The 15,482-nt window shown below is 44.6% G+C and overlaps 1 protein-coding gene across 3 annotated transcripts in view; it reads right to left on the reverse strand.

Annotated features, from left to right (window-relative positions):
• IL1R1 (interleukin 1 receptor type 1) overlaps positions 1-15,482 on the reverse strand; it is a 128,097-nt gene that overhangs the window by 55,770 nt on the left and 56,845 nt on the right. The window contains exon 2 of one of the 3 annotated variants that reach the window (XM_036907396.2): positions 12,932-13,202. The exons of the other annotated variants lie outside the window; for them this stretch is intronic. The gene's annotated coding sequence lies outside the window, so the exon portion shown is untranslated. The remainder of the gene's footprint in view (positions 1-12,931; positions 13,203-15,482) is intronic. 3 annotated transcript variants of the gene reach the window in all.

Below are 15,482 nucleotides of genomic sequence, written 5' to 3' on the forward strand. Positions count from 1 at the left end.
ATGGCATCAGTCTTAAGGGCCTCCATCCCCACCCTGCACCAGGACCTCTCAGGTGGTGAGAATGACCCACAGCCTGCCTGGGCACTGTCCCATTTGTATGGGAATCCTTACATCTTGCTCCATGGCAGATGGGGCCTCTTTGAGATGGACACACATTTTTCTTTTGCTGTATTCCTGGGTATAGAGTGGAAGTCAGTCCATTGCATTAAGGTGGTCCAATCCCATTTGTGTTGGTTCAGGGGGTAATCTTACATCCTGGGTATTCTATTTCTTGAATATATGACATGTGTGTTCTCTCTGGGTCACCCTTTAATCGTTTCTGGTTGCCCTCTGGCTTCAAAGCTTTGAAGGAGAGGCATCCAATACCTTGGAAAGAGGAAGAGGGAAGCTAGAACCAGGAATGCTCACCTCCAAACTCCAGGACAGAGTCTAAGGCCATGGCCAGACAATAGGCCTGAGCGAAAATGTCATGTAGTAAGTGCAATAGGAAAGAATACAAGAGGCTACCAAGTAACTGTGACCTATCATCTGTCAGATACAAGACATATCTCAAAATATGGTGAAAAAACGGGCCAGGCTTTGTTGAGAGACAAGATATTTGTTTGGGACCCCTCAAACTTAGCTTTGCATCTCAAGAGTCAGGAAGACTGGACCCCATAGCTGGAAGAGTAAACAGGGAGAGACTGACACAGTGAAAGCCTTTCCCTGCACGGCTGGGGACAGTGTCCTGTGGCTGATGGGAAGAGCCCCAAGCAAGAAGAAAAGGACAGAGCAAGAACCTAGCCCTACGGTCTGGTCTGGAAGGGGACTTAGAAAAAGCCGTTGGCTGGTGACCTTTCCCAGGAGAACCTGGGGACATAGCAATTCCCTTAGAGAAGGTGGGTGCAGTGAGACCTGACTTCCAGCTGGCCCCAGGACAATCACAGAGCTGAGGGAGCAGCCCCCCACAGGGCGAGAGAAGCGGACAAGAGCCCTTCTTAAAGCCAGCATGAGAGGAAGCCCTGAAGGATGCCCAGCCAGCCTGAGGGAGGGGCTCATGAACAGCAAGAAGGTGAAACCCTGACAGGCTCTTACCAAGAGTCACTTGGTTTCCAAATAAATGGTGACACAGACATAATGCCTGTCTTTGGTGAACACCTTGACTAGAACCAAACACACCAGAATTCATTTATTTTTACATTTTTTTCATTCAATAAATATTATTGAGCATATAGGACATACCAGGTATTCTAGGCACTTGATGCATCCAGGAACAAACCAGACAAAATTCCCAGTAACTATGGAGCCTACATTGTACAGGGGGACAGACAGTATACTGCAAACATAGTGAGAAGGGAATTAGCACGTGAGAAGGCAGATGGGGAAAATGAGCATCTGCATCGAGAAGACTGAGCCTAAGAGCAAAATTGTGTTTTGTTAAATAACATTTCCCAACTGAGCCCCTCCACTTCCTTTATGCCAGCGTTGCCTCCCTCTGAGTAACTCTGAAGGACAGAAAAATGAACCAGATACTCAGGACCCTCAAGGAACTGACAACCCAACCTGAGTGTTTATACAGTGAGCTTCATGGGGGCCAGAATGACGTCCTTTCCTTCATTTAGCAAATATTTACCAAGCACCTGGTAAAATATACGCCACACTGGATACTCCCACACCCCATACACACACGACAAACAAAACACCTACACGCTCACAAAACACACACATCAAAGTCTCCGCGCTAGTATTTTAATGTTAAAGTCTGCATGACCGAGAGGCAAGCTGATCGGGCCAAAGAAGCCTGGGGAAGTTCATTATACCGAGGTAGGAAATGAGGGCTTCAAGACCACAGAGGGAGGCTTTACAGGACTGAGCCATTGCAGGACAACAATGTTTGTCTGCCTAGTTCCCAGAGGAGCCATACAGAGGTCTGAGCAGGGATTTATGACCAGGAGACTGATTCGCAACTAAAATCCCCCTGTGCAACCAGAAGCTAAGAGTCTGCCTGAGTTAGGGAACGTCCTTGAAGACACTCCAAACTCAGTCTGCAAGCCTGGCACCAGGTGTACCTAACAATTCTCTCAATACCTGGGGCTTAAATGAATACTACAATTGGATTTTGAAATTTTGTCCCTGGGGTTTCAGCCCTAAAAGTTGATATGATTCAGTTAATAACCTCGGAGTGCATGGAATTTGCAGGGGAAGTACAATTTTGTCTCCACAGTAAATATGCCAACTTCACATGAGAGTACAAAGTGTCTTAGGAGGGAAAACCCTCCTTGGACAAAGGCATATTTCTGAAGTGCAGTAAGGAGCTTATGCTTTAACTAGGCATGCTTGAATTATTGCAAGGTTCAACCTAACTTCAGCATGAAGTTAGTTCTTACCATTAACCTCCAGTAAATGCTTCCTTTTCTCCCAGAGTTGTACACTTATTTTGAGCAATTAAATACATGTATATATGTTTTCTTTTATTGATAATCTGCACCTTCTTTCCCATGATAGAGGACAGATTTTTATGGGAAATTCCCAGGAGGCAGCAGCTTTGGCGTTTCTCCGAGGTCCTTACAAATGAAGGTAACTGGGAACTCAAGTGCTCCAGAGTCAATGTTTTCTGCCCAACAGGCAATGTCTGCCTTGTACAAATGCTGTTTCCAAGAAACCCATATATTACACATCCCTGAGGGGCTGTACAGAACTGGACACACACTGAAACAAGCAACAAGCTGCCTCGAGGCCTCTCCGGAACTGAGAGTCACCTAAATAAATAAACGGGGAACATGCCAGAAGAAAGTTAGGATGGGGACTCAAAGACAGCTCTTTGAGTACAGAAGTAACTGAAGAAAAATGCTGGCAACTGTGTAAGGATCTGATAAGTGGGAGGTAACTAACAGTAATACACACAATCACTTTTTTCTAGGGTGCCAAAAGAGAGCTGAGCAGCAGGCATCTGCCTGGGACTTCCACAAACAGCATCCAGTCTTAGCTAGGAGAGCCCACACTGCCTTCAGCTCTGTCTTCCAAGTTGTATGTCATCCACTTCAGTTCTCCCATCTGTAGCGTGGGGATAGTACGCCACCTTGCCAGGGTGGTGAAAACAGAGACAGCCCTCACTGCAGTAGCTAGCACACAGTCGGTGCTTTGCACTCTTAGGTCTGGTCTCCCAAAGCTAAGTGGGGAAGGCACTACAATTTCAAGAGTAGAGTAAGGATGTCTTCCCAATCCAAAACTGGATGTGCCCAGTATTTAAAACTAAGACTGTGATATTTTATTTCCTGACTTTGTCATGTATCTAAGATTCATATGTAAATAGGCAATTATGTTTTTAAAGTGATTTTTTTTCCTTTCCCCCTTATCTTTAGATTCTTTCAAACTGGGTCAAACACCTGTGGCAAAGGGATTGTGAATTAACATGAGAATAGTAAGAAACAGGACTGAGAAATAGATAGGGAAGTTTTATCTAGGATAAGGTAGCCTGGTCATAAAGAAAACACTAGGACCCAGGATAGGAAGCCGGCTGACACGATTTCCCTGTTTCTTCCAGCAGAGAAAGCAAACCCAAGAGGATTTTGGAACAATAGTCATCTTGCCTTTATAAATTTTTTGTACCTTCTAGAACAAGTGCTTAGTAAATATGTTTTGATGCTTTAAAACCAGACAAGGTGATCTCAACTCTAGGAAGATTCATTTCCTCTGGTTCCCCTTTTAAGCAGAATCACTAGGAGCACTTACAGACTTTCTTACAAATGAAATGCCCCCAAAACACTGAAGAGCACATAGAGGCAATAATATGAATCCAGAAACATCATTTGCAGAAGTGTCTTGGCCATTAGTGCCAAAATCTGGCTGACCTTTTGACTGTATGTTTATATTTTGAAAAGAAGAAGAGAAAAAAAAGTAGCCACCATATTTACTTAAGCGTTAACGTGGCCCAACGTTAAGTGAATACCTGTGCTAACCACCAAACCTTTTCATGGCCACACTTGATATTCTCATATCCAGTTTCACTGTTACTACTTGAAACAACAGACTTCGTGTGTGAGAAGAGGGGCAACTTTTCCAGTTCTTTCTCAGAAGGAAGACTGGGAAGAACAAAGGAGACATGAGAAGTTAGAGGAAAGGAGGTGGAAAAGGCAGCGGTCAGGGAAAGCCTGAGCCACCCCCACGCATTGCACCCATCTTGTCCACGCACCCCTGACCTGTGCAACCGTACAGGCTTCTTCTCCACCTTGTCACACCAGAGGCTTGGACCAAAACGCACTGTTCTTCTAAACCCAGACTTGCTGGATAAACAGTGCTAGGCAGGCCCCAATTCGCCCTTGCTTCAACCTTGCCAGTCAAAACCTGCCGTGCAGGGCTCCCCACTGCCCCCAGGATAAGGCCCCAGCCACTCCACCTCACCTTCCAGACCTGCCTCGATCTCCATGGATTCCACCTTTTTGAACACATTTCCCTCCTTGCCCGATGCTTCTAGGTTTCTGTCAAATTACATACCAGTCTCCCTACCAGTGTCCCCAGTGGCTGCATCTTTCCTGTCACCCAGAATGTCCTTCCTCCCCCTCCAGCTCTAGTCCTCCTCCTGCTCACCCTTCCAGGCCCATTTGCAATACTGTGCACCCTTCCAGGGGCATCCTGGGTGTCCCACCCCTCCAGCCACCGAAACAGTGACGGTCTCCCCCTCCTCTGAACCTTGGCGTTATCTCCCTGTCTGGTGGCCCTGGCACCCCAGACTCTGTATTGTGTGAGTTCTTATGGATAAAATGAAAGTTCCTGTGGTCAGAATTCTCACCTGGCCATGGTTGACTAGCTCACTGCACACCTGTGGGCAATACATGGCTGTTGATTCTATAAAAAGAGCTCTGCCCAGTGCTCTGGGAGTGACATGGTTGCACGTTTGCAAGGCTGTAGGAGAGCAGAGCACAGGTTGGAGTGGTGGCAGTGCCAGGGACAGAGGCCCAGAGGACGGCTGTGCAGAGAGGCCCAGAGGACAGCTATGCAGACAGAGGGGCCCAGAGGCCCAGAGGACGGCTGTGCGGGACGACTGTGCAGAGAGGCCCAGAGGACAGCTGTGAGGACAGAGGAGCCCAGAGGCAGAGACCAGCTTGCTGCATGCAGACTCGCTCTGAGTGAATGGGATTCTAGTGACTGACCTGCCACCTGGAAATAAAGTTGGGTATAACCCTTTCACCCCAAGAACGTTTTGCTGTCATTTTCTTTGGTCACACTGAATCCATAGTGAACTTGCCCGGGGCTGAAACCCATTGGCAAGACAGTTCTGCCCTCCCCGATACTCAGCCACTTGCTGGAAGGTAGGCTCTTTCTCCTCACTGACTACAGCTTGAACGCAGCAAATATTTCATCTTTGCCACATGAATAAGGTGGCCCTGTCTCCACCACCTGCGCCTACTGTGCCTTAGGAAAGTCAAACCACACTGACAAGATAGAGAGCCTTTGATAACTTCCAGGGACAAGGTTTTCTGGGAAATGGACTTTAATTCCCCCAGCAGGAAGGGTTTGGCAATCACTCAGGACATCCTTGTTCTAGCCAGCTTCTTGTTGGGTAATTTACTAACCTGGTGGCTCTCTACTTGCTGGGTCAGTGATTCTCGACCTGCATTATCCCAACTGCAGGTGTAGTCATCTGGCAAGTGTTTTTAAATCGCTGGGCAAGGCTGCCTTCCAGAGCAACCACTTCAGAACTTCTGGGGCTGGGGCCCAGGCTTCTTTATTTTTCAAGGCTCTCCAAGTGGTTCCAGTATGCAGCCAGTATTGACAACCACTGGCCTAGACCATGGAGGGGGATCCTATTCAGCAGACATTTGTTCTATTTGCAAGTAACCAAGTGGGTTTACTAACCAGCAGCACCTGTTTTCCATCCTGACCCAGCAGACGAGGCCAGGCAAAGGAAGAGAGCTAAGCCTCGGGGCTTTGTTTACACATAGCAGGTTTCCCTAGGACAATGATTTATGATCCAGACATCAGTTCCAGACTAAAGGAATATTGCCAATTTCCACCATGCTCCCCCACCCCCAGCATTTTTCATATTCCTGTGGACCTAGTTTCTGCACACTAGGTCACCTTGCCTTACTAAATTTCTTAAAAATTTCAACAGAGAAAAAAAGGTTAGAGCTCTGATCTTGCATTTAAATAAATCTCAGAATTTGAGGTTGATGATAAATATTCATGCAGGGTGAGTGATGCCAAGTGTAATTTCCCACATTATTACAATAGCAAAAATGTAACCTCCCTTTCTCCCTATGAGTCAGTGCAGTAACCCACTATGTTAATCTAGAGAAATCTTAAACCTTGAGGGAAATTTATTCAAAAAAGGTAGTCATGGCAAGTGCGTATGAGATTTTAAAAACCAATTCAGTCTAAGTACACACTCTTATCACCACTGACTATAATCATATATTTTTCTCTCCAGGAAATAAACCCTGTGAATACTTGCATATAGTTTTAGAGATTATCCTTTTTCATTGTTACTGTTTTCCAAGCTTTAATGAAATATAACTGACATGTAGCATGGTGTACGTTTAAGGTGTACAACATGTTGAAGGATAGATTTATATATTGCAAAAGATTACCACCATAGTGTTAGCTAACACCTCCATCCCCAGAACATAATTTTCACTTCTTTTTTGTGGTGAGAACATTTAAGATCTACTCTCTCAGCAACTTCCAAGTTCATAATACAATATATTAGCTGCAATCACCAGGCTATTCACTAGATCCCCGAACTTGCTGATCTTATAACTGGAAGTTTTTACCCTTTAACCAGTATTTCTCCACTCCCTTTACCCCCCAGCCCTGGTAGCACCACTCTACTCTGTTTCTTTGAAGTCAGGTTTTTTCAGATTCCATATATAAGTGAAATCACACAGTATTTATCTTTCTTTTTCTGACTTATTTCACTTAGCTTAATAGCCTCACATTCCATCTATATTATCGCAAATGACAGGATTTCCTTCTTCCTCACAGCTGAGTAATAGTCCATTGTATATACATACCACATCTTCTTTATCCATTCATCTGTCAACAAATACCTATGTTATTTCCACATCTTAGCTATTATGAATAATGCTGCTGAGCATGGGGGGATGCAGATATCTCCTCAAGATCCTATTTACATTTTCTTCAGATACATACCCAGAAATGGAATTACTGGATCATACTATTTTTAATTCTATTTTTAATTTTTTGAGAAACCTCCATACTGTTTCCCATAGTGGCTGCACCAATTAACATTCCCACTACAGTGCACATGGGTTCCCTATTCTCCACACCCTTCTTGACAACACTTCTCTCTTATCTTCCTGATACACAGATTATTCTTTAAAAGGCAGATGAAACTATTTATAAAACCAGGTTTCTCCCACCAACTTCAGGCAGGATCTCTTTAATCCAGAGAAATATCTATTGAGTTTCTGTTGTACCTAAACACTTCATTATATATATATATATATATATACTTAATTGTATTGACTTTAGCTTAAATACTATCTACTGACCATTTCAAAGGATAAAAAATAATGCTTGCACATAATGTCTTTTTAGAAATCTAGCTTACAGATAACTTGCACCAATTTGGATGATATGTTTCTACCAGAGGTGATAGAAGGGAGTCAGTCTTAAACACATGCTGCATGTGAACAAATCGAAAAATTTCAGTCTTACAAATTCAACTACCTCAGCTACATCTGAAGAAGAACTAGTCCATGAACTAGTGTTTGCCTTCTTCTCACCCCCTTATTATTTTGGCACAATGAAACATGAAGATGTGGGGGAGCCCAGAGACCCACGTTCAAATCTTGATTCTGTTGCTCATTTGCTACCATCTTGAGAAACTGCCTGCTATCCATGGGCCTCAGTTTTCCTTGGGACAAAATGAAAATCATAAACCCAGTAAGGAATCCATGTGGTGTCTGAATAGCACACAAACCACATGGGGAGGAGAGAAACAACTGCTGAGTCTCAGGAGCTGCCCGCGCAGGGGGTACCTGCAAAACAGGACGGCTGGAGAGTAGAGATCAAGGGGCCAGCAAATGAAATCACAGTAGGAAAAGGTGTAAGAAAAGTTGCCCCAGGATTTCCAGTCAAGTTCTCCCTTCTCACTAACTCCAGGAATAGAATTAGGGAAGCCACATCAACCTTTGGTGGGGGGGTGCTCAGGGCTTTGGACTGTGCTGGTTTTGTGGCCCGTGCTGGAATATGTCAGCATAAATGACTAAGCAGCCACAGTCATTAAAAGCCACACTGCTTAGCTTGGCAGAGAAGAGACTCATCGTCCAGAGGCCCAGCATCACATGAAAAAAGGGACCATTTATAAGCATGTTCACTGCCAAGAATTCCCCTCAAATGATTAAAAAAAGGCAAACTACCACAAAGACTCAGCCTGCCGTTGCCTAGTTCTCTAGCAAAGCCATCTCTGTTCACTCATTGATTCAGGAAATGTCTAGAGGTTTTAGATATCAAACTTGCTAAAATCCAGATTGAAATTTTAGCCTTTAAAGCAAATCATACCATTGTTACAGATCTAGGAAAACCAAGAGCCTAGCCATCTATGAGTCCTAAAACAGTCATCTCAATTATGGTTAGCACAGATACCTTTCAAGTGTCACAAATATGTTTCTGGACTTTTCTTTGCTAACTATTCCTTTAGCTGCCTCTTTTACCCAGCATTATCACTTGACAACCTCCCCTGGCCTCATGTTGCTTTCCATTGGGGATTCTGTCTGGGTTGAGCACCTGGAATTCACCTGCAGTGTCCCTTCTTCTCAGAAGCAGACCTTACAGTCCTGAACAACTAATGGCTCACAGTCTCCCACCTCCCTCTGTCTGGCTACAAGCGGCCAGTTAAGTATAGAGAGGGGCCTGAGTGCCCAGTCCACAATACTTGGTCTGGCCCCTGTGTTTCTTCTCCAGGCTGGAGCAGCTCTTGGCTTAGAGCCTTACCACCGGGCCCTGAGGCTGTGGTCCAGTGTAACCCCTTCTGCAGGGCCCTGCCAACACCACAGACTCATAAGCAAAGCAGCCCCATAATAATGGAACTAGAGGGGCCAGAATGAAAGAGGATGCATAGTAGAGAGAGAGATCCTCTCCTCCAGGTCTTCCCCAGATGATACAACTTGGGAATTTTTCCCTATTCTAGGGCACAGAGAGCCATGGTCTCAACATTCAGGGCACAAGCCCAGCTCCACACCAGCCCCTCAGAGGTCTTGAGGAAAGTTCTCAATTCTTCACCTCTAATGTTTGAAAGAGAATCATACCCACACCTCCAGAGAAGGACGTAACAGAAGCTCCAGCCCCAGAAGGGCTCCCCAGCACCAAGCAGGTCCCTGGGGCAGTTTTGCAAGTGGCCCACATTCCCAGGCCAAAGTTCTCATCTGGAACCCCGGAGGGACTGGGCCCTCTTTGCTGGTCCTTTCCTGCCTTCCTTTTGACTGTTGACATTTTGTTCTGACTCAAAACTAGACTGTCAGCCACTGCTAACTTTCTTCATCTCTGTATTCTCTCTGCCACCTTCTCCTCCTCACCACCTGGCATGCCCAGTACGGGGTGTAGCCCAGGGGGACACCCAGTAATAACTGATCGAAATGCTCAGTTACGTTAGTGATGCATGAGATAATGGGGAAGAAAGCCCTTTGATAACTGAGTTTTATTTCTGGGAGAAGCAGGCTGGATTTGTGAGGAATGTCTCCATGGTCATGTTCAGGCAAAGCTTTTGTCACTCGTCACACACGCAGGACCTCAGACGTGGTTGAGAGCGTGCAGCACCCTGGGTGACATCCAACACCGAACGTCAGCCTACCACTATCTCTTGTAGCAAACACGATAGCGTCCCCAGTGCTTGTGCTTAGGAACCATGCCTCCCTCGCACCCAGGGACACATTCACAGCCTACAAGGGGAGACTTTACAGACTCTGGTACCATCCTCCCAGCCAGTGACTGAGGGCTACCTGAAGTTCAGAATAAAATCCCAATGGCTTACCAAGGCCCCAAAGGCCCACAGGGATCTGGCCTCTGCCTCTGTCCCCAAACTCAGCCTGAACCTGTCTCCCAATCACTTGGTCGGCCATGCAGGGACCTTCCTCCACTCCTCCGGCAGGACAGTGATGCTACTGCTCCCTCAGCCCTCCACCTGCGGCCTCAGACCCCAGCCCTCCTCCGCAAGGGATCCCCGCCACCAGGCTGCCACCCAGCTGTGTTGTGTGTTCCCTGCAGGCAGCAGCCAGCACCCCCCACCACTGTGGTGTGCCATGGTGGGACACCCAGCAAGCTCTCAAAAAACAATCACCGAGTGAAACAAAAGTCATGATCACCAGTGGTTTTAAAAACAGTGGCAATACCACCACACACCCATGAGAATGGCCAAATTCCAGAACACTGACAATCAAATGCTCACAAGAATGTGGAGCAACAGGAACTCTCATTCTTGGTTGGTGAGAATGCAAAATGGATCAGCCACTTGGGAAGACAGTTTGACAATTTCTTACAAAACTAAATATACTCTTACCATGCAATCCAGCAACTGTGCTGCTCGGTATTTACAGTTGAAAACTTACATCTGCACAAAAATATGCACATGGATATTTATAAAATCTTTATTCATAACTGCTAACACTTGGAAGCAACTGTGATAGTAGGTGCATGGATAAACTGTAGTACATTCAGACAGTGTAATATTATTCAGCACTAAAAAGAAATGAGCTATTAAGCCATGAAAAGACACGGAGGAAACTTAAATGCATGATACTAAGTGAAAGAAGCCCATCTGAGAAGGCCACACAATCTATGACTCTAATTATGCAATATTCTAGAAAAGGCAAAACTGTTGAGATGGTAAAAAGTTCAGTGGCTGCCCGGGGTTGTGTTGTGGCAGGGGAAGAATGAGTAGGCCCATGAAAGTTCTCTGTATTATACCGTAATGATGGAGACATGTCATTACAAACTTGTCTAAACCCATTGAACGCACAACAGCAAGAGTGACCTGAGTGATTTTTGGGTGATGATGTGTCACTGTAGGTTCAACACTTGCAATAAATGTGTCACCCTGCAGGGAGGGGGGGCTGTACTGATAATGGGAGAGGCTATGCATGCATATATGGCAGGGGGCATGTGGGAAATCTCTGTACCTTCCTCTCAATTTTGCTATGAACCTAAAACTGCTCTTAAAACAGTAAAGCCTGAAAAGAAAAACCTCAGTCATGATATGAGATATGAAAAATGTCAAAGCACACTGAGTTAACTCTGCCCCTAAAAAAACCACCAAAATGTAATATATACCCGTTGACTCGCATACCTTTTTGACAAGCCCACGGGCAACCATTCTTTCAAACGTTCCTGGCAGAGGCATTCATTGGCATAACCTGGTGGTAGTGGGTGGGCAATTGTGAAATACACATAAAAATCACAAATGCACATAGACTTTGACCTGGCAATTCTTCTTCTAGGAATTTAGCCAACAAATACACTTCCTCGCACTTCTGCAAAATGACATAAGCAAGGCTGTTACACATTGCAACATTGCTGGTAAGAGCAGAAGATTGCAAACAATTTAAAAGTCCATCAGAAGGTTGAAAATGCAGCTCACTAGCTACAGATATGGAACTGGGTACACCATTGTGTCTGTGATGGTTAATTTTATGGGTCAACTTGATTGGGCTGTGGGAGGCCCAGATAGCTGGTGAAACGTTGTTTCTCGGTCTGTCTACAGGAGTGTTTGTGGGAGAGATTAGCACTTGAACTGGTGGGCTGAGAAATGCAGGATGGCCCTTCCCAGTTACTAGAGCAGCACCCAATCCCTTGGGGGCCTAAATAGAGCAAAAAGGCAAAGGAGGGTTGAATTAGCTCTGCCTGAATACTCAAGCTGAGACACTGATTTCTCCTGTCCTCGGGCTCCTTGTTCTCAGGCCTGGACTGGAACCCACACCCTGACTCCAGCTCTCAGGCCTTGGAAATATACCACCTGTTTTCCTGTATCAACAGCGTGCAGACAGCAGACTGGGGGACAGCTCTGCCTCCATCATCACTCGAGCCACTTCTTCATAATAAATCTCTGCACACACATATAGGGGGCTCTGGAGCCCCCTAACACTGTGTGAAAGAGGGGAAAGGAGCTATTAACAACAGGTACCTACCAGTGAGAAAGAGGGGAATTGGTGGCTGGGGAAAAAGAAGAAAGACTTTTCCAAATAATCTCAAATTGTGGGACACCTATTCAACAGAACACAAACTTTGCTATTAACTGTAAAAAAAAAAGATTCAATTCCAAATTCTTGCTGAAAAATTTAACAGGAAAATTAGTAAAATACTATTTTAAATTATATTCTTATCCCCATTTTATAACTGCAATGATTAAGCAACGAAAAGAAAGGTAAGTTGCCCAAGCTGGTCTTAACCTCACTCTGTCCCAGCCTTGCTGGAAATATTCTTTGGACATCTTTGGTACCAGCAACTCAATGGATAGAAAGTATAAGTAAGGTGTCCCTACATATTTTAAACATTCATAATTTCTAGGCTGACATACATTGGGTAGTCCTGCCAGAGAGCAACCAACCTAAAAATCAACTCTAGGCACCATTTAACATTGGCCCATGTAGATTCAGACAGATTGAGGCTGAGCACAACCCCCCCACCCCCCACCCCCCCCCATACACACACCGCACACACACACACAACCCCCAAGCGAGGGAATGACTTGGCCGGGTTTTCAGCACTTCCAAATGCAGCAGAACTAGACTCTCTACATCTTTATTTGAAGATCTAACCAAGGATCTTTGAATGAATCTTTAGATGAACCAGCACCCAGTTGTCCAGACCAATGGACTAGGAAGCTAAACACACTTAATGTAGGTTGATGGGTCTCTCATCACTAGCTGGCACCTGGGGGGCCACTTCCTGAGCTTCACAGAGTCTCAGTTTGCCCTAGAGCAGGAATAATGACACCAACCTGGCAAGGTTGTAAGGCAGATGAGAGGTAGTGGATGTAAAGAATGAAGAGCAGTTGAGTGTTCCTTAGTGGGATCTCTATAAATGGGGACTGTATACCCAAGCGAACAGAACAGGTATTACCAGTGGTCCAAAAACCTTGTGTCATGGCCTCTCAAGTTCATTCAGTCCCACCCTTGTAGCCCACGGACTGTGAGTCATGCGTCTCGACTGTGTACTAATTATTGATGTGATTTTCAGCAACTCACTTCTCTGGGCTGCGGTTTCTTAATCTGCAAAATTAGACAAAAACAATGACCACCTCATAGGTGCGGCCCTTAGAACCCAGGTCTCACACAATGTAGGCGCTCTGTTAGGTATTAACCATCATCATTGTTTATTCAGTACCAAGTTCAAGCCATTGCTCAACACCAGTCTGGTTCTGATTTGAATGGCCTCACACTGAGCTGGGGGTCAGAGTGAAATTCTGGAAAGCTTTTAATACTCATGCCAAGTTCACGAGACTGGTGCTTACAAAAGCTATGGTCTCCATTCTCCTGGTTCTAACCTTGGCTTGTATTCATTTGCTTAATTACTTGCTACTCAGAACTTTAAAGATTTACTTGCTAGAAACAGCCACCAACCCAAGTGAAACTAAGCAAAAAAAAATAATCAATCTGCCCCAGAAAATCCCTATTTTTTTAAATCTTCTGTAATTCCTTTCTGGAACATTCCTTTCCCTGCAGAGTTGGCTAAAAATGTTCCTCACTCCCTTCTGTTGACTCATTCAGAAAACATTTACTGAACCCCTGCTGGGTACCAGACTCTAAACCAGGCAGAGAGAGGAACACACTTAAAATGGGTTCCTGTCTTTGAGCAGCTCTCACCAAGGCTAACAGCAAACAAGCGGACAAACAGCAAGGCAATGTGAGAAGAATGGCGTGTCATCTTGTCTGCAAGTGGTATGCATAAACAACAAAATAGCACCCATTTTTACTCTGACGCGTATGTGCTGGAACACACTTAATGCTGCTGCTGCATCTAAGAACCAAGATCTATGTTGTAACACACCCACCCACACAAACACACACACACTTTCCAAGTTTAGAAGTAGGAGACATTGTCAAAATCTCCAAAAATTATGGACTTTATAAGGTGAGAATATAAACTTCATACAAACAGCAAGAGTAACAGCACCGCTTTGTATTTTTACTTTTTTCTCTATTCCAAGAACTTTCCTTTAACTTATCTCTCTATGTTCCCAGTACAGTCTAGTGGTGGGATGGCAAGTCAGTCTTGGTCTCCAAGTTTTGATAAAAAGGAGGTAAAATCATAAAGACTGAGATTTTCAAACTAAGTTGTTCAAACAGTAAAAAGGGCAGCAGCATCCAATTCCCCACTCTCTCACCAGGTTGGCTGAGCAACGTCAAATGAGGTTAAGGCCTCAGAAATTAGGTTGCCGTTAAGTTCCTGTAAGAGGTGATTGCTATGATAACGAGTAACCAAAAAGACAAGAAGCTGAACCCAGGGAGGCAGAATAGGAAGCCAGAAGGTTTTACAAAGGGTTTCCTTAAAGCTGATTAGATAACAAAATAACCTCTCCTGGTTATCAGGCCAGCACATCTTTTTTTAAATGGTAAAACCCAGTGTTGGTGAAAGTGTGGGGAAGTGGTGGTCACACAGTGCTAGAGGGAACCTCGACTAATAGCACGTGCCTAGATTAATTTAGTAGCTGGGATCAAGAGGATCCTTTAGCACCACAATGCACTTCCAGAAATATATCCCAAGGAAATAATCAGGAAGAGATGCAAAGGTTCACCACAAGCATGTTAGTTTAGGGAATGTTGATAATAGGGAGAAAAAAAAACAACAAATATCTACCAACATGATTTAATAAGTTATCTGTATAATGTGAGTAAAAAGCTTTTGTAGGAAATCAGCATGGAAAGATGCTCACAGTACATTGCTGAACGGGAAAAGCAGGTTATAAAATAGCATGCCCAGTACAAGTGTGTTTTTTCAAAATATGTTTTCAGAGCAGAGCATATCAGAATGTTAACAGTGTTTATCTCACAGTGACAGGTTTTTATTTTTCCTCCTTTTTGATTATCTATACATCTTCTTTTTTTACATTGATTTTTGGCAGTGACCATGTGCTATTTGTGTGCATTTTTAAAGGAAATATTATAGAAGTGGATCTCAGCCATTCCTTGACCGTGCTCATCAAGTTTTTCCCCTAAGCTAATAGGCATGTGCCCAAAGGGTTAGGTTAAAAGATTAACAACTGCAGTTGATAAGAGTTGAGAAAGGTCATATGTATCCTTTAAATTCATCACCATATTAGGAAGATTAAATTCATCTCAAGAAGTGTTCCTGTTCTTTTCCCACCAGAGCCTCACAGTTACAGTGAACACAAATTCTCCCTCAGCCTCTCACATACACATCCTGACGTCCAACTGCCTGTGGGTGAATACTAACTCACCCAACGAGCTGGTCACCAGCTGTATCATCTGGAAATCCTCCCACCGTCCAGCTCATCACAGCCTCACAGCTACAGTGCGAACTAGTGTTTC

Source organism: Manis pentadactyla, chromosome 2 (assembly GCF_030020395.1).
Source record: "Manis pentadactyla isolate mManPen7 chromosome 2, mManPen7.hap1, whole genome shotgun sequence".
Lineage (NCBI taxonomy): Eukaryota > Metazoa > Chordata > Mammalia > Pholidota > Manidae > Manis > Manis pentadactyla.